General features: G+C 43.0%; 1 long non-coding RNA gene across 1 annotated transcript in view; it reads left to right on the forward strand.

Annotated features, from left to right (window-relative positions):
• Positions 1–18,160, forward strand: part of LOC135363749 (uncharacterized) — a 287,379-nt gene that overhangs the window by 140,596 nt on the left and 128,623 nt on the right. Inside the window, exon 3 of the long non-coding RNA XR_010409805.1 lies at positions 6,038–6,241. This is a non-coding gene — a long non-coding RNA (uncharacterized LOC135363749). The remainder of the gene's footprint in view (positions 1–6,037; positions 6,242–18,160) is intronic.

The following is an 18,160-nucleotide window of genomic DNA, read 5'->3' on the forward strand; positions in this document are numbered from 1 at the left end:
ATGAGCAACTCTATGCCAGCAAATTAGATAATCTTGAAGAAATGGATGCATTCCTAGAGATGTATCAACTACCAAAACTGAACCAGGAAGAAATAGAAAACCTGAACAGACCTATAACCACTAAGGAAATTGAAGCAGTCATCAAAAATCTCCCAACAGACAAGAGCCCAGGGCCAGATGGATTCCCATGGGAATTCTACCAAACATTTCAAGAAGAATTAATACCTATTCTTCTGAAACTGTTCCAAAAAATAGAAACGGAAGGAAAACTTCCAAACTCGTTTTATGAGGCCACCATTACCTTGATCCCAAAACCAGACAAAAAGACCCCATCAAATAGGAGAATTACAGACCAATATCCTTGATGAACATGGATGCAAAAATTCTCACCAAAATACTAGCCAATAGGATCCAACAGTACATTAAAAGGATTATTCACCACGACCAAGTGGGATTTATCCCTGAGCTGCAAGGTTGGTTCAACATCTGCAAATCAATCAATGTGATACAATACATTAATAAAAAAAGGAGCAAGAACCATATGATCCTCTCAATAGATGCAGAAAAAGCATTTGACAAAGTACAGCATCCTTTCTTGATCAAAACTCTCAGAGTGTAGGGAAAGAGGATACATACCTCAGTATCATAAAAGCCTTCTATGAAAAACCCACAGCGAATATCATTCTCAATGGGGAAAAACTGAGAGCTTTCCACCTTAGGTCAGGAACGCGGCAGGGATGTCCACTCTCACCACTGCTATTCAACATAGTATTAGAAGTCCTAGCCACAGCAATCAGACAACAAAAAGAAATCAAAGGCATCCAAATCGGCAAAGAAGAAGTCAAACTCTCACTCTTTGCAGATGATATGATACTTTTTGTGGAAAACCCAAAAGACTCCACGCCAAAACTGCTAGAACTCACACAGGAATTCAGTAAAGTGGCAGGATATAAAATCAATGCACAAAAATCAGTGGCATTCCTATACACCAACAAGAAGACAGAAGAAAGAGAAATTAAGGAGTCAATCCCATTTACAATTGCACCCAAAACCATAAGATATGTGGGAATAAATCTAACCAAAGAGGCGAAGGATCTGTACTCAGAAAACTATAGAATACTCATGAAAGAAATTGAGGAAGACACAAAGAAATGGAAAAATGTTCCATGCTCATGGATTGGAAGAACAAATATTGTGAAGATGTCAATGCTACCTAGAGCAATCTACACATTCAGTGCAATCCCCATCAAAATACCATCCACTTTTTTCAAAGAAATGGAACAAATAATCTTAAAATTTTTATGGAACCAGAAAAGACCCCGAATAGCCAAAGGAATGTTGAAAAAGAAAAGCAAAGCTGGTGGCATCACAATTCCGGACTTCCAGCTCTATTACAAAGCTGTCATCATCAAGATAGTATGGTACTGGCACAAAAACAGACACATAGATCAATGGAACAGAATAGAGAGCCCAGAAATGGACCCTCAACTCTATGGTCAACTCATCTTCGACAAAGCAGGAAAGAATGTCCAATGGAAAAAAGACAGTCTCTTCAACAAATGGTGCTGGGAAAATTGGACAGCCACATGCAGAAGAATGAAATTGGACCATTTCCTTACACCACACACAAAAATAGACTCCAAATGGTTGAAAGACCTAAATGTGAGACAGGAGTCCATCAAAATCCTAAAGGAGAACACAGGCAGCAACCTCTTCAACCTCAGCCGCAGCAACTTCTTCCTAGAAACATTACCAAAGGCAAGGGAAGCAAGGGCAAAAATGAACTATTGGGACCTCATCAAGATAAAAAGCTTTTGTACAGCAAAAGAAACAGTCAACAAAACCAAAAAACAACCAACACAATGGGAGAAGATATTTGTGAATGACATATCAGATAAAGGGCTAGTATCCAAAATCTATAAAGAACTTCTTAAACTCAACACCCAAAGAACAAATGATCCAATCAAGAAATGGGCAGAAGACATGAACAGACATTTTTCCAAAGAAGACATCCAAATGGCCAACAGACACATGAAAAAGTGTTCAGTATCACTCGGCATCAGGGAAATCCAAATCAAAAAGTCAATGAGATACCACCTCACACCAATCAGAATGGCTAAAATTAACAAGTCAGGAAATGACAGATGTTGGCAGGGATGCGGAGAAAGAGGAACCCTCCTACACTGTTGGTGGGGAAAGCAAGCTGGTGCAGCCACTCTGGAAAACGGTGTGGAGGTTCTTCAAAAAGTTGAAAATAGCTACCATAAGATCCAGCAATTGCACCCTCTGTGTTTACCCCAAAGATACAAATGTAGGGATCCGAAGGGGTACGTGCACCCCGATGTTTATAGCAGCAATGTCCACAATAGCCAACTGTGGAAAGAGCCAACATATCCATCGAAAGATGAATGGATAAAGACGATGTGGTATATTATACAATGGAACATTATGCAGCCATCAAAAGGAATAAAATCTTGCCCTTTGCAATGACGTCATGGAACTGGAGAGTGTTATGCTGAGCGAAATAAGTCAATCAGAGAAAGACATGTATCATATGACCTCACTGATATGAGGAATTCTTAATCTCAGGAAACAAACTGAGCATTGCTTGATTGGTGGGGGTTGGGAGGGATGGGGTGGCTGGGTGATAGACACTGAGGAGGGTATGTGCTATGGTGAGCACTGTGAATTGTGTAAGACTGATGAATCACAGATCTGTACCTCTGAAACAAATAATACATTATATGTTAAAAAAGAAGAAGAAGAAGAAGATAGCAGGAGGGGAAGAATGAAGGGGGGGAAATCGGAGGGGGAGATGAACCATGAGAGACTATGGACTATGAGAAACAAACTGAGGGTTCTAGAGGGGAGGGGGGTGGGAGGATGGGTTAGTCTGGTGATGGGTATTAAAGAGGGCACATTCTGCATGGTGCACTGGGTGTTATACGCAAATAATGAATCATGGAACACTACATCAAAAACTAACAATGTAATGTATGGTGATTAACATAACATAAAAAAAGAGAAAAAAAAGATTTATTTGAGAAAGAGAGAGAGAGAGAACATGAGTGGGGCGGGGTACAGAGGCAGAGGCAGAGGCAGTCCCCCTGTTGAGCAAGGAGCCTGAAGCAGGACTCGATCCCAGGACCCTGGGATCATGACCTGAGCCGAAGGCAGTCAGCCACTTAACCGACTGAGCCACCCAGGCGCCCCGGTGGTGGTGTTTTGAATTCTTAGTTTCATATCATAATATTTCAGGAATAACCACAAGTGATTCTGTAATCCTTCCAGATGCTTTATTTTAAACCTGAAGAAACCATGGTCAGTATCAATAAATGTTTATTGAGCATCAGCTGGGTAGGAGCCCTGTCCCTGGCACTTTAACAAGTCTGTTCCAAGTGGTCTGGATTTCCAAGATGTTCCATTCCCTGGTTTGGAAGTCAGATATTTCCCCAAAGATGTCTTCATTGTTTCTTAAGTTTTAAAGTTAAATTCCCGATTTTTAAAGACATTATCTGTAAGACAGGAGAGCTTAGTGTTTTCATTTCTAAAGTGCTTCCTATGAGCTAGAAACTGTGGTGAGTCAAGTGTTCTACATGCGTTTCCTAATTTTAATCCCCACACCAACCAACTGAGTTGGGAGATGACTCTTACGATCCCCACTTTAGAGATGGGAACACTGAGGCTTAGTGAGAACATGCCATTTGTTCCAGGTTGCATAGCAAGCACAGAAACAAATTTAGTCCAGTTCTGTCTGATTCCACAGCCTCCCTGCTATATGACATCATTTGTTTTTTTGATAGACGTTTGTAAATTCTCAGTCAGTGCCATGATATTTCAGAACTTATGTGTCATTGGGTTACACATTTTAAACCTTAGAAAACCAGGTCTGCGTCGGCAAACGTTTCCCAAGTGCTTCACATTTCACGTGTCTTTTTTGCATGGTCTGGATTTCCACGTTATTTCATTAACTGATGACTTTGGTCAGACATGTTTCTGAAAGAGACTTTAATAGTGAAACTTATTTTAAATTCCCAACTATCCAGGATATTTTGTTTAAAGATGGGAACAGCCGACAGTTTTAATTCCTTACGTGTTGAAAGGTTGTGGAAAAGAGAAACCCCAACCCAGCTTGCTAACAAATGGCTTAGTGAATGAATCAGCAGGATTGTGCTCTCTATGGTTCTTTCTGGATGTTTTCTCTGGGTCCCCACAATCTGGGTATAGTGTGATGAGTTGTTCTGCTGAGAAACCAGCGTTGACAGAATAAACAGGGTTGACAGAATAAACAGAGTAAACCCTGAGTGTGGGGGGAGGTTTGCAATCAGCCTCCTTTTGCTGCCTTGACTCACATGCCTGGCCCTTTGGGAATGCGCCCAAAGCTTTCCCTTTATGAACTGGTGGAAATGGCTTAACTTAGCCAATTTGTCTGATTTCTCACTGACTAGAGCAGCAGACCTGGGGGAGCCTAGAAAGCTGGGCATTGTGCAGTGAACAAACGTGCACATGTCCATGCTGCAGAAAGAGAGGAAGAGAGGGTCACACAGCACAGTGCCTGTCCACACACACACACACACACACACACACACACACACACACAATTAGTTAACAGAGAAGAAATGGATTTACAGAGAAGAAATGGATTTATTGTTGTTGATCATTATGGTTGACACCTCAAATTAAATGGAACATTTGTCTAAAAAATTTCCATTTTATATTTGTCAAGTGATCTCCTCTGAGGAGCTTTAAAGGCACACGCCACTCCACAAGAACTGAATGATTCATTATTAAATGAACAAGTTGGGGTGAGGATGCACAAGAAAGAGAAACTGAAGAGGAGGTTGAAAAAAGTGCTTTAAAAGCAAATGGAAGGAAGGGAAAAATGAAGGGGGTGGAAATCGGAGGGGGAGACGAACCATGAGAGACTATGGACTCTGAGAAACAAAATGAGGGTTCTAGAGAGGACGGGGTGGGGGGATGGGTTAGCCCAGTGATGGGTATTAAGGAGCGCACATTCTGCGTGGAGCACTGGGTGTTATACGCAAACAATGAATCATGGAACACTACATCAAAAACTAATGATGTACTGTATGGTGACTAACATAACATAATAAAATTAAATTAAAAAAAAAAACTGGAAGAACAGACCTTGTGTGCCAACGGCAGGGTCCCTTAGCAGTAGGCAGAGCAAGGGTAAGAGCTGAGTCTATAACAGCGCTCCCTGTTGGGACACCCGAGGGATCGGAGCGAGTTTCCTTGCCCAGAGGAGCTGTTATCTGGGAGTGAGTTCTTAAGCCTTAAGAGCCCTTGTCAGTGTGTAGCCCTGTGCTCTGGGCCCATTCCAGGTGATTCAAGGGAATTATAGAAGTTTCATCATTTGCATAGCACCATAGCTGCATTTGGGAGCCTGGGTGGTGATTGATGTCCCAGAAGTGGCCCGAGGGAGAGCAGAGAGCTGATGGTCGGTGACGGGGATGCATGTGTCTCCCAGGCAGCTTTGCAGATCACCCACGGTGACACAAGCCCCCAACCATGGGCCACCAGTGTGCACTTGTAACATGAGTTCAGACATACATGATGACCCCCAGGACAGCTGCGGCTTGAGTTAATAGCACATAATTCAGCCCCTCCGTGAGGCTTTCCTAGAAATCCAGCAATGAACTCCACATGGATTCAGTCCAGGAATTCCCTTCTGATCTGAGAGCAGAAGTGCATCGTTTGGCATTTATTCATGTGCAGCCATTGGCTAAAGCCTCAGTCACTGGTGTCTCCATTTTTCTTTTTCTTCCTGTCCCACGTATTCTCAAGGTTCTTCTTAGAGGCTGTTTGTGAGACATAGTAGGGATCTCCCCCCACATTTAGGATTCTTAGCAGTAGGACTTTCCCTTGTGGGGTATGGAAGAGAATCCTGATTTCTAGTCACCGAGTAACAGAGGTAGAGCTGAGACACAACGAAACTTGAAAGTCAAGGTTTTGGGGAAAAGGATGAGATACTGAGTTGGGAACTGGCTGACTCAGGGTCTTTTTTCCTTTTTAGGTGTATGCATTCTTTTGATCGCATCTCCCAAACAAGCAGGAGGCTTTCCAGGTGACATTTATCTTCTTGGCACTGACATCCAGAATATAGAGCACGATGCTACGAACCGGAGCCCCTGGACCGAAGAAGGCCTTCTCTTGTACTAAGTGTACGGAAACGGAGAGGAGCAACATAGGAGGGAGCTGCCCTTTGCATCTTTTAAAGGTAGTCTCATAATTTTTTCCCTACATTCTTTTTCCCTTAATAATGGGCTTCGCTCTTGAAGCTGAAGCCTCCCTGTTCCACTTGAAGTCAGTATTTCCTTCTGCCTTTATGATAGCCTTAGAGAAGTTCTCCTGCTGGACAGAGATGGATTTCACATTAGGAAAAGAGCACTCCAGAACACCATAGAATGGCCAGGGCTCTATTTATTTACTTTAGAGGTGGTGGCAGCTGAGGAAGAAGGTTCAAAAGATACAAAGTTATGTATGAATTATGATGTGATATGTTCGGCTTTTAGCTCACCACTGGGCAGACCTTCAAAGTTAGTTTTCAATGGGCTTCTCTCAGGGGGCCACACCATCCTTTTCCAAATGTGAGCTTGAGGATGCTTCCCATCTTACATCACTCACAAGTAACTGCCAGAGGAACAAGAAACAAAAACTATACAATTTACAGTTCCCTCTCTTTGATGTAAGGTGGGATGGGGGTTGCAAAGCAAGGGCTTCTGAGTAGAATGAAGTAGGATTGCCACAGAAAGCAAACTCTTATTTCCTTGAGAAGAGAGCAAGCAGCATTAGCAAATTAAAAATATTAGAAAGCCTTTACTCAGATTCAGTTGAGCTTGATTTTTGGGTCAAGTTGGGGGAGGGGAAGAGGAAAGAAGCCCAACAGCCTGTGCCAAGGATTTGCTGAACATGTTTTAAAAAAAAATGCTGACGGGTATTAAATTAAGTAACAACTGAAGATTACACAAGAGTAAACATTGCTGCTAATGTTTGACTAAAAGCTAACTGAGGGCTCTAAGTGACTCCAGTTAATTTACACATCATGCCAATAACAGCCCCAGGGGACTGGGGACTGCTAAAGGTGGGGGAGACTTTTATAGCCAGAAGCCACGTTTTTAAATTTAGAAAAAGAAAACTAGAGCTGAAGGAACGAACTGCTTTAGAAACTTCAGGGAAGGAGAGACGGAAAAAGAGAGAAAGGGGAATTGTGTGTCTGTCCCTGCTGGGCTTTGTTTTTTTTTTTTTTTTTTTTTTTTAAAGGGGACGTGTAACTTTTAAATAACTCTTCTATGAGGAGGGAGTGTGCTAGGATCAAAGAGTTAACTGTTCCTGTGGCACAAGAGTCTTAATAAATTCTAGACTGTGCCAAGAGTTCCATCCATCCCAAATGAAAGAGTGTAAATCCCCCCGTGAGATCAAATAAAATTGATTTAACTTTGCAACATTTAGCTTCAAGTTAAAGTGTACAGCAAATGATGTTAAAATTATAGTCCCTGCTCAGCACAACCTCTTTTGATACACTTTTAGATGGTTTTAAAATGGGATGTGTCGTTTATTTAGTAACATAACAGTTGATATACTTAGATTGGAGTTTCATCATGTACTTTAATTTTCTGGGGCACTGGGGATGACCATAATTGCCAAACAATTCAATGGAATGGAATGGGCTAACTCAGCACTTTTTATAACATTTTTCTGCATAATATCTAAAATCTTTCTCACTGCAGTATGTTTACGAACGTAAGTCATTTAACCCTCATATTTCCTGGGCTCAAATAATTCTCTTAATCAGGCATAAAACGTTTGCAAATTTGCCCTCTTTACATTAGCATGTCATTGTGAAGGAGATAGCTCAGTTGAGAGTGTCAGGAATCAGGTCCTGTTGTCTGGTGCTTGACAACCTTCAGTGGATACTCAAGGAAATCCAGTCTCTCCCAAGAGCCTCTTTCTTCTCACGTTTTTGTCTTCTCTCAGGCAAAGGCAAAAATATCTGCTGGCTAGGCCAGTCTTGAGTTTAATCTTGGAGTCTCAAAAATAAACAGTGGTAAGGTCTGGATAACATTCATTGATAGACATTTCTGTGTTTGCCCAGATGAAACTTTAAAAATGCTAAAAGCCACCAAAATCTCTGCTCTTTCCCTTAATTGTCCTGGATTATCAGGCTGCAGAAATGGAATGGGTGGGTATGTTCCAGTGCTATTAAATCTTGTGCAAACTTTACTGATATCAGCCTTTTGACTCTGGCAGCCCATTCTGCTTTTCAGCATTCTCCCGGGACCCTCGCAGTGTGCCAGAAACCAAGCACCTTGTCTGCAGGGGCAGCCTTGATGCTAGAGAAGCTAGAAGGGGGAAAAAAAAAAATCATGCTGTCTCATCCTTTCCACACTGTCCGTTGACTCACTTTATGACTTTTCTTGCCAGATCCAAAACCTGATGGCCAACCTAAGGTCACCAGCCCCATGGAGCTATTTAAAAAAATTGAAATCACTTGGCATTTTCAGTTCTTGCCATTTGTGAGTTTGCTCAAATATTCTGATGAGCAATTCTCAAAAATATATTGCCTCCAAAGATGAAGGTGCGCCAAACCACAGCAAAACTGAAAGTGGCACTTCAGAGAGACTGGAATTAGTAGACGTTGGTTTGGTACCTCATATTCTCCAGACCTGATGTTAAAAACAAAGATGAGGCTTCCCCATGTGTACTGGATCGGTTTGTTAAGCAGACTTAAGGAATGTCTAAAGGCGATTGGCCTTTCATGTATGGGGATGTTTTGAAATTTGAACAACTCACTGTAAGTCATAAAAAGTTTGACTTGAATCAACGATTACAGATATTGTTACACTGTACGAACAAACAGCCTGATTATGTGGATGTGGCATTTCCTGTCCTTTGTCTTCAATAGAAAATACGATGTCAGGTTACAGTTATCTGGCTCTTTTGCTCCTCCACTTTGACCGCCAAAGAGTAATTTATGTAATTTCTCAAAACTCGAAATCACAAAGTTGGGGAGTGGTGCATGGTAGTATAATAACGAGAACAGCCGAAATCTATTGTGAATCTAGCTATGTGCACTGCTCTGAGCAACAATCTCATGAGCCAGCATTACTATTCTCCCACTGCAAAGTTTAGGAAGTGAGGCCCAGGGAGGTAAGCCAGGGGTCCACAGTCATCCAGAAGTTGATGGAGGAGGCTGGATTTAGCCACAGCTGTCTTCATCTAGTCTTGAGCTCTCCAAGGCGGGGGGGAGGAGGGGGGAGGTGGGGAGTGGAAGAAGTCATCACTGCATTCCCAGGCATCCACGTGCACATGCTTTCCATTTTAGTTCCACTGGAGCCCATCATCTAACCCATCCTGGCATGTCCAACACTACACACTAGAGTTGGCGGGGAGAGAGACTGGATTTCTTTTTTTTAAGATTTTATTTATTTATTTGACAGAGAGACAGTGAGAGAGGGAACAGAAGCAGGGGGAGTGGGAGAGGGAGAAGCAGGCCTCCCGTGGAGCAGGGAGCCCGATTCGAGACTCGATCCCAGGACCCCGGGATCATGACCTGAACCGAAGGCAGACGCTTAACGACTGAGCCACCCAGGCGCCCGAGACTGGATTTCCTGAAGCCACATCAAACTCCATTCTCCATGATGCCTAAAAAAAAAAATCCATCTCTTTCCATCTCTTCCCACAATTTAGAACACACTTTTCTTTAAAGATTTTATGTATTTATTTGTGGAGAGAGAGAGCACGTGTGAGCAGGGGAAGGGCAGAGGGAGAGAATCTCAAGCAGATTCCATGTGGAGCACGAAGCCCGATGCAGGGCTCAATCTCATGGTCCTGACATCATGACCTGAGCCAAAATCAAGGGTTGGATGCTTAACCGACTAAGCCACCCAGACACCCCCACACGTCAATTTTTAGAGTAGATTATTTTATCCAAAAAGACTAATAGCTACACGGAGCTTACTACACATCAGAAAACATCCAAAGTACTTTACATTTATTATTCATTTTATTCTCACAACTGTGTGAAGTGGATAATACTTTTATCGCCATTTTACATTTGAGTAAACTGAAGCACAGATAGGTCATGTCAATTGCTTAAAGTTGCCAAGTTAGGGGGATGCAGAGATAGACCCACACCCAAGCAGCAGCCTGGTCCCATGTCCATGGTCTTAACACTACTCTCTGTCTCCAATGAGTGGAGGGCTAGCAATGAGATTCAGGCTTCAGGCAAATAATTTGGGCTGAGTTCTATCACAGCTGATTGTGGAATTGGCCATTTCATCACTTATGAGAGCAGCACGGCCTGAGTTCCCACCCCTTACAGTAGCACGTTCCAGGACAAACACCAGGGGAGGATCCATAGGGGCCTGAGTTATTCTCCCAGCAGCTGAGACTGGGTAATTTCTAACTCTTACTTTTCTTCTCTAGGCCTTGGTTCTCCTGCCTCAGAACAAAGGCCTGACAACAATGGCCTCCTTTATTTGTGGTGTTTTTTCCAGTTTACAAAGCAATCTCTCACACATTTCCTCATGTGATATGAGCCTCACCGAAGTTCTACAAGGTGTGATTGTGCACGAAAGATCTTTAGGAAGCTTGAAGCTAAAAGGACATAAAACCTGGCTTTTTGATTCTAAGCCAAAACGTCTTTAAACCATATCCCTAATTCTTTCTGCAGTAGAAATAACCCCTAAGAGCAAGTTTCCCCATCATGCGGCAGTTTCCATGGTGGATGGTGACCCTTTTCATAAAACCCTATCCTTGTTCCTTACTCCAGGTCGCTGTGCTGGGGTGAGGCTGGCCACGGGAAATGGCTGAAGACCACGCATGTGTTCACACTATATTTTGTGCTTGATTCCACTTGTCATGGTAGCCATCTTCTAGCAGTAGATGAGGTTATCAGAGCTAGTTATGCTTAAGACCACAGGTTGGAGCTGGAGCCCCAAGGCCAGGCAGCAAGGACAACCAACCATACAGAGAAGTGTGCTTAAAATAAGTTGGGCTTTGGTTTCCACCCTCATGATTGTAGAGAAGTATTGCTTCTTCTTAAAGAAAAGAAATGAATAAGACCCGTTGATATTGAGTGGGGGCAGGTCTCACATACTCCCCTTCCTCTTCCACGCCCTTGGGTGTGGGATGTTGGCACGCAGAGGGTTAGGTGGATGGCTGACTTATTCGGTGCCATTTGCAGTCCGCAAGGACCTAGCTTAGCTAGAGGCTGGGCACTGGAGCCCCAGCTCTGAATGTCAGAACAGTCTGGGCAGTTTCTCCAGATCTGAATCTGTGACCTGGAAGCAGGCTCTTACCACATATTCTTAGGTCATGACTGGCCAGCTGGGTAAGTGATCCTAAGAAAAGCTAAAATCCTCTGCTCCAACCAGGTGGAGGGAAGGAGTGAGGGGTAGAAAAGAGGAACCTGGAAAGAAAAAGGCAAAAGAGAAGACACGTGAAAGGCAAACTCACAAAGCACTTTTCTTAAGAAGGCTTTAAGCTCGAGTTGACCAGCAAGGCCCAAGCAGACACAAATGGGCAGGTTAATGTCCCTAAAATCAAGCAGGAGCCAGTAATAACAGGGTCAGGCAAACAGAAAGTTACAGCCGGTAAGGAAGTCTGAGCACTACACCATTAGATGCAGCAATTACTCTGGATATACGCCTGGCTCCCCAGCTCTGGGCACACAGGCTGGGGCCATAGAGACAGGCTCTGCTTCTCAAAAAGCCTTGTCCTCCCACTGGGACAGATCCCTGGAGAATGAGGAGGGCTTTCCAGTAAAATCAAGCATTCTCTCTACTTACTGGGTTCTGGAGGCCAGGTTAGAAGCCGCTTGCCTGGTGACTGCCTGCAACTGGGCTGGTCTTTGTTGGCAGGGACCGAGGTGGAGGAAGAACTGTGTATGTGTGCACCGTGAGCCGTGCCCTAGGAGTTGTGGGGCAGTTGTGAGATACAGCGGCGTTCGCTACTGTGACTGGGGCCCCGACCTGCAGATCTGTGTGTTATCGCTTACCTCCCTTTGGTGGTTTGCGTCTGCCCCTCTGGAGGGGAACAAACTAAATCTGACAAGTTTCTGAGCTTGGCGGTAGCGGCCAATGGCTTGCCTGCCTGTTGCTCGGCTCTTCCTTTTTCTGAAGTAGTAGAGTGCCGGCTTCTATTTCACTGGTTTCTATTTCTTAAAAAACACTTCAGAACTGCTTTCCTCATCGTTCCCACTAAAAATTAATGTTCCCTTCCCTTCTGCACTGGAGGGGCTGACCCACATTCACCCGGCCCGTTCCCGCTGCAGCTGGCCAGCCCCTGGCGGGTGCGCCATCCCATCAGACGCTCCACCCTGGCCAGCACATGTTTTTAAATGACTGTGCAGTACCTGGGGTTATAAAAACAAACGGACCTAGACGAGGTCCCAGCAGGCCACGGGGGATACACCCACGTTCTCTGTCCCTGCTGAGCTGGGCTCTCACTTTGAGTCTTCTCCTTGTCAAAACTCGACTCGCCCTCGTGTGTGACTATTTTGGTGCTCAGAACGCTTTATGGTGCTCCCAGACTGGGAAAGTGTGCAGAAGGACTCTGGTTCAGAGCACGGGCTTGGGGGTCAGCACTGGGCGTCAATTCTGATGCAGTCACTTACTGAGTATGTGCTTCTCCGGGTATGTTTTTTTAACCTGTGCCTCGGTTTTCCCACCTACCAAATGGGGGCAGCAGTGACATCAGTCTGTATAGGGTTTCTTGTGAGGATCGCATGAAATAATGAGAGTAAAGTACCTAGCACAGTGCCTGATACAGGGACAGATGTTACTTCAATGAGAGTTTTGTATTTGTTATCATCTCCTTGTTTTCTCCAGAAAGCTGCCGAGCTTAGAGCGCATCTGCTTATGTATATGGGGAGATCTGATGATTTGGAGGATGTGTAGAGGGGAGCCACTATGAAACAAAGGCCACGTTGGACTCATTACCATTATCAGCCAGCAGCAGCCCCTGGTCCACTCGCCCTAACTCCCTCACATAGGCCATCCTAAGCTAGAGCCCAGGAGAAGGTAGAGTACTGACGTTTCCAGAACTCTCGTGGGAGGGAACTTGGTTATTCACCACAGTGTAAACTCAGCATCACCAGCTTGGCACTTTGCACACGGGAGATGGTCAGGGACTGGCAGGCGATGCCCAAGGCATCATTGGAATCCCGTAGCATCATGAACCAGAGCCTTTCTCTCCTACTGGTGAACATTTGCAGCCCGGGGCTTAGTGAAGTACCTGCAAGAAGGCTGGTGATGAAAATGTTCAACGTTGCCTTCTAAGGCTGCAGTTCGCTCCCGTGGGTTGAGCCACAGATGCATGTGAGTCCACATTGCCATCCACAGACCTGCAGAGCAGAGAGGCAGACCTGGGTGTGGTTACAGTGAAACACCATTTAAATCAGTGATCCTCAAACCGGGAGTCCTCATGGCACCCACCTTGGGTGAGCTGGACTAAGTGAAGTGGCAGGAGCCTTTCTCAATAAAGGACCAAGTTAGTGAAGAGAAGGTTCTCCATTTTAACTTTTCCTTACACAACTTAAAAAAAAAAAAACACATCGTGCCCCTCTCTGTATGGACTGCTAAACGAATGCCTAATAGATAAACAAGTAACCAGGGCATAGTAAGAGAAAAAAAAAACAACTCACGAAATAAATAAGGCAACTTTTTAAAATTTTTTTTTATTCTTATGTTAATCCCCATACATCACATCATTAGTTTTAGATGAAGTGTTCCATGATTCATTGTTTGTGCATAACACCCAGTGCTCCATGCAGAATGTGCCCTCCTCAATACCCACCACCAGGCTAACCCATTCTCCCACCCCCCTCCCCTCTAGAACCCTCAGTTTGTTTTTCGGAGTCCATCGTCTCTCATGGTTCGTCCACCCCTCCGATTCCCCCGCTTCATTCTTCCCCTCCCGCTACCTTCTTCTTCTTCTTCTTTTTTTTTTTCTTAGCATATATTGCATTATTTGTTTCAGAGGTACAGATCTGAGATTCAACAGTCTTGCACAATTCACAGCGCTTACCAGAGCACATACCCTCCCCAGTGTCTATCACCCAGTCACCCCATCCCTCCCACCCCCCCCACTCGAACAACACTCAGTTTGTTTCCTGCGATTAAGAATTCCTCATATCAGTGAGATCATATGATACATGTCTTTCTCTGTTTGACTTATTTCACTCAACATAATACCCTCCAGTTCCATCCACGTCGTTGCAAATGGCAAGATCTCATTCCTTTTGATGGCTGCATAATATTCCATTGTATATATATATACCACATCTTCTTTATCCATTCATCTGTCGATGGACATCTTGGCTCTTTCCACAGTTTGGCTATTGTGGACATTGCTGCTATAAACATCGGGGTGCACGTACCCTTTCGGATCCCTACTTTTGTATCTTTGGGGTAAATACCCAGTAGTGCAATTGCTGGATCATATGGTAGCTCTATTTTCAACTTTTTGAGGAACGTCCATACAGTTTTCCAGAGTGGCTGCACCAGCTTGCATTCCCACCAACAGTGTAGGAGGGTTCCCCTTTCTCCGCATCCCCGCCAACATCTGTCGTTTCCTGACTTGTTAATTTTAGCCATTCTGACTGGTGTGAGGTGGTATCTCATTGAGGTTTTGATTTGGATTTCCCTGATGCTGAGCGATATTGAGCACTTTTTCATGTGTCTGTTGGCCATTTAGATGTCTTCTTTGGAAAAATGTCTGTTCATGTCTTCTGCCCATTTCTTGATTGGATTCTTTGTTCTTTGGGTGTTGAGTTTGATGAGTTCTTTATAGATTTTGGATACTAGCAATAAGGCAACTTTTTGTATGACATACAATTCAGGTATTTTGTGCTTGAGGTAAAATAGCCCTAGGTGGTCAACTCCAGACCGAGGTAGATTATGAAGTCTGTGTGTCTGTGGGTTTGAATTTAAGCTGACCACATGCCCTGTTCTCCCATCTTTCTTCTCCTCACTTGTCTCCAGGATAAGAATTGATATGAGCTACAAATATTCTTCTAAGACTAGTTATTAACCATAACTGTTGAGGGGCCTTGACAAATATAAAATGTTGTATATAGGCATAGCAGTAGATCAGAGAGTTATCTGCATCAAGCGAGACTCAGAGTTTTCCTTAAACGTTGCAATCTCTTAGTTTTCCGGCCGTTCCGGGGCAGACCAAAGTTCCGTGGTATATCTTTTTAATGTGGCAGGCCTCAAGGGTAGACTGAGTTAGGCAATTTATCCCCTTTTATGCTCTGTATTCACAGACAACACTCCAATGGGGTAACATAAAACCACAGATAGGTTTCTTTACAACAGTACTTAAGTGAACTAGGAATGCGGCCCAAGCCGTGTATGTGTGGAACCAGGGAAAGAAGGATCACGGGAGAACATGGACGTTAAAAGAAATGACAAAAATGAGAATCTTACTCTTAAAGGCGCGTTTCTTTGGCGACTTATATGCTTCAGAAATTGGTTCTCAGGCCTTGGATCACCCCAAGGTGTTGATGTTGTGATCTGACTCAGTAGGGGCCATCCCTCCCCAGACCTTCCAGTCCTCACCCACAGACCACACACTCACACCATTCAGCAATCAGATGAAGGAGAGGAAAGGTTCAAAGAGGATTATTTCTCAGAACTTGCTGGCTCATCTCCTCTCCAGTATGTTACTGACATTGGAGATGTATAAAACCTGTAAAAATATATTGGGACTCTGCGATGTGTGTGTGCATGCATACACACACACACACACACACACACACGTGTGCCGTTGGTACTCCATGCCATGAGGGCTGCTCTTCCTGCTGGCTCCTCTGCTTTGTCAGGCTTGTCTGGGCATGTCGGCCCAACTGAAGTCAGGCCAAGTTTCACGGGAGGAATTTGCCTGTGTCTGGAGCTGGAGTTCAGGTTTGCTGACATGGAGACTGATCTCTTGGTTGTCAGCAAAGAAAACATGGCTTTTAAATGAGCAACAGAAGACATTGTGCTAGTTGCGAATGGCTGGCTTTGGTTCCAATTGGAAATAAAAATGTTATGGAGAATATACAGGGACAGAAAACAGATCAGAGGTGCCCAGGGGTTGAGGGTAAGAAGGAGATTGATTCCAAGAGACACAGAATTTCTCGATGTTAGAAATCTCTGTCTTGATTGAGGTGGTGGTTATTTGATTATGTAGGTTTGTCAAAATTCATAGAACTGTGTCCTAAAAAGGAATTCTACCATATGTAAATGATAACTATTTAAAAATAATTAAAGGAAGGCACCAACTTCTGTCTATTAAATTGGCAAGTGTTTTAAACAATGAAACAGATGATTACATATTCGGAAGAAAGTTTAGGAAAAAAAAGTATTATACACTGTTTGGAGGAAATGTGAAGATATTTGAATTTTTCTGGTTGGAAATATGGCAATATGTATCCAAAGACTTAAAGCCATGGGTAATATTTTACCTGATGATTCCTCTTCTAGGAATCTATCCTTAGAAAATATGTTCAAGGAATATAAAGATCTAGGTACAAGTATGTTTATTGCAGTGTTATAACAGAAAAAAATTCACAAGTAGGCTTATTTAATTACAGTACATCTGTAGGAAATAAGAATTATGTTCTCAAAAATACTTAAGACTAGAAAAATGTAAAACTTAATGTAAAGTGAAATAAATAGGATTCAAAGCTGCACATACAGCATGTTTTACCTTTTGTAAAAAAAAGGTGGGTTTGGTTATATATGTATATATATACATATGTACAAACAGAAAAAAGACTGGAAGGATTTGCACAAATAAAGTGTTAATAGTGGTTCTCAGGATAGTGGAATTGACAGTGATTTTTTAAATTACCTTTATTTGGTATTTCTCCAGATTTTCTGCAGAAAGAATGCATTAATTTTATGATCAGAAACATAAATATTATTTTTGTAATTTTCTTTGTTATCAAGGGCTCCCCCTACTGCTCACCTAAAAAATTATGGAGGGTTGGCCTCCCACTGCTTATTTCTGAATTTCCTCATTTTCCACAAAGTTCCATTCTTGATCTTGATCCACTCTCTACCTGTTACTTGTCTTAGGAGCAAACTCTTCTAATTTGAATATTTGGAATGATATATCAAGTTCTAGTCTTTTTGTAAAAATTGCAATGTAATTCACATACATTAGTCATTGATTTAAATTGTAAAATTCAATGTGTTTTTTTTTAGTATATTCGCAAAATTGTGCAACTGTTTAATATCTAATTCCATAACATTTCCATCATTCCAAAAGAAACCTCATAACAGTTAGCAATGACTTCCCATCACCCCCTTGTCCAGTGCCTGGTAAGCACTAAGCTACTTTCTGTGTCTATGGATTTGCCTATTTGGATATGTCATTTAAGTGGAATCATACCATATGTGGTCTTTTGCAAGGTTACAATCCATGGTGTAGCATGTATCAGAACTTCATTCCTTTTATGACTGAATAATATTCCATTGTTTGAATATTCCACATTTCATTTATCCACTCATCAGTAACAGACATTTGGGTTGTTTCCACTTTTGGGCTATCATAATTAATCCTGCTATGAATATTCACCTATCAATTTTTGTGGAATATATTTTTAGTTCTCTTGGGTATATACCTGGATGTGGAATTGCTGAGTCATATTATAACTATACTTTTTTTTTTGAGAGAGAGAGAGAGAGCACGCACACATGCATGAGCAGTGCAGGGGTGGGGGATGTGGGGGGCTGCAGAGGGAGAGGGAGAGAGAGAATCTTAAGCAGGCTTCATGCTCAGTGCGGAGCCCGACAGGGCTCAATCTCATGACCCTGAGATCATGACCTGAGCTGAAATCAAGAGTCAGACACTTAACTGACTGAGCCACCCAGGCACCCCTATGCTTAACTTTTTGAGGAACTGCCAACTCTTTTTAGAAGTGATTATCATTTTATATTTCCACTAGCATTGTATGAGGGTTCCAATCTGTCCTTATCCTCACCAATACATATATACTGTCTTTCTGATTAAATCTATCCTAGTGGCTATGAAGTGTTATGTTATGGTTTAGATTTGCATTTCTCTAATGACTAATGATGTTGAGTATCTTTTCATGTGCTTGCTGGTGAGAGCACAAGGTTTTCAAAATTGGGAAGTGTGAGTC

This window comes from Mirounga angustirostris, unplaced genomic scaffold (assembly GCF_029215605.1).
Source record: "Mirounga angustirostris isolate CCGP_5_RB_7025 unplaced genomic scaffold, mMirAng1.0.hap1 SCAF_3, whole genome shotgun sequence".
NCBI classification, from domain to species: Eukaryota; Metazoa; Chordata; class Mammalia; order Carnivora; family Phocidae; genus Mirounga; species Mirounga angustirostris.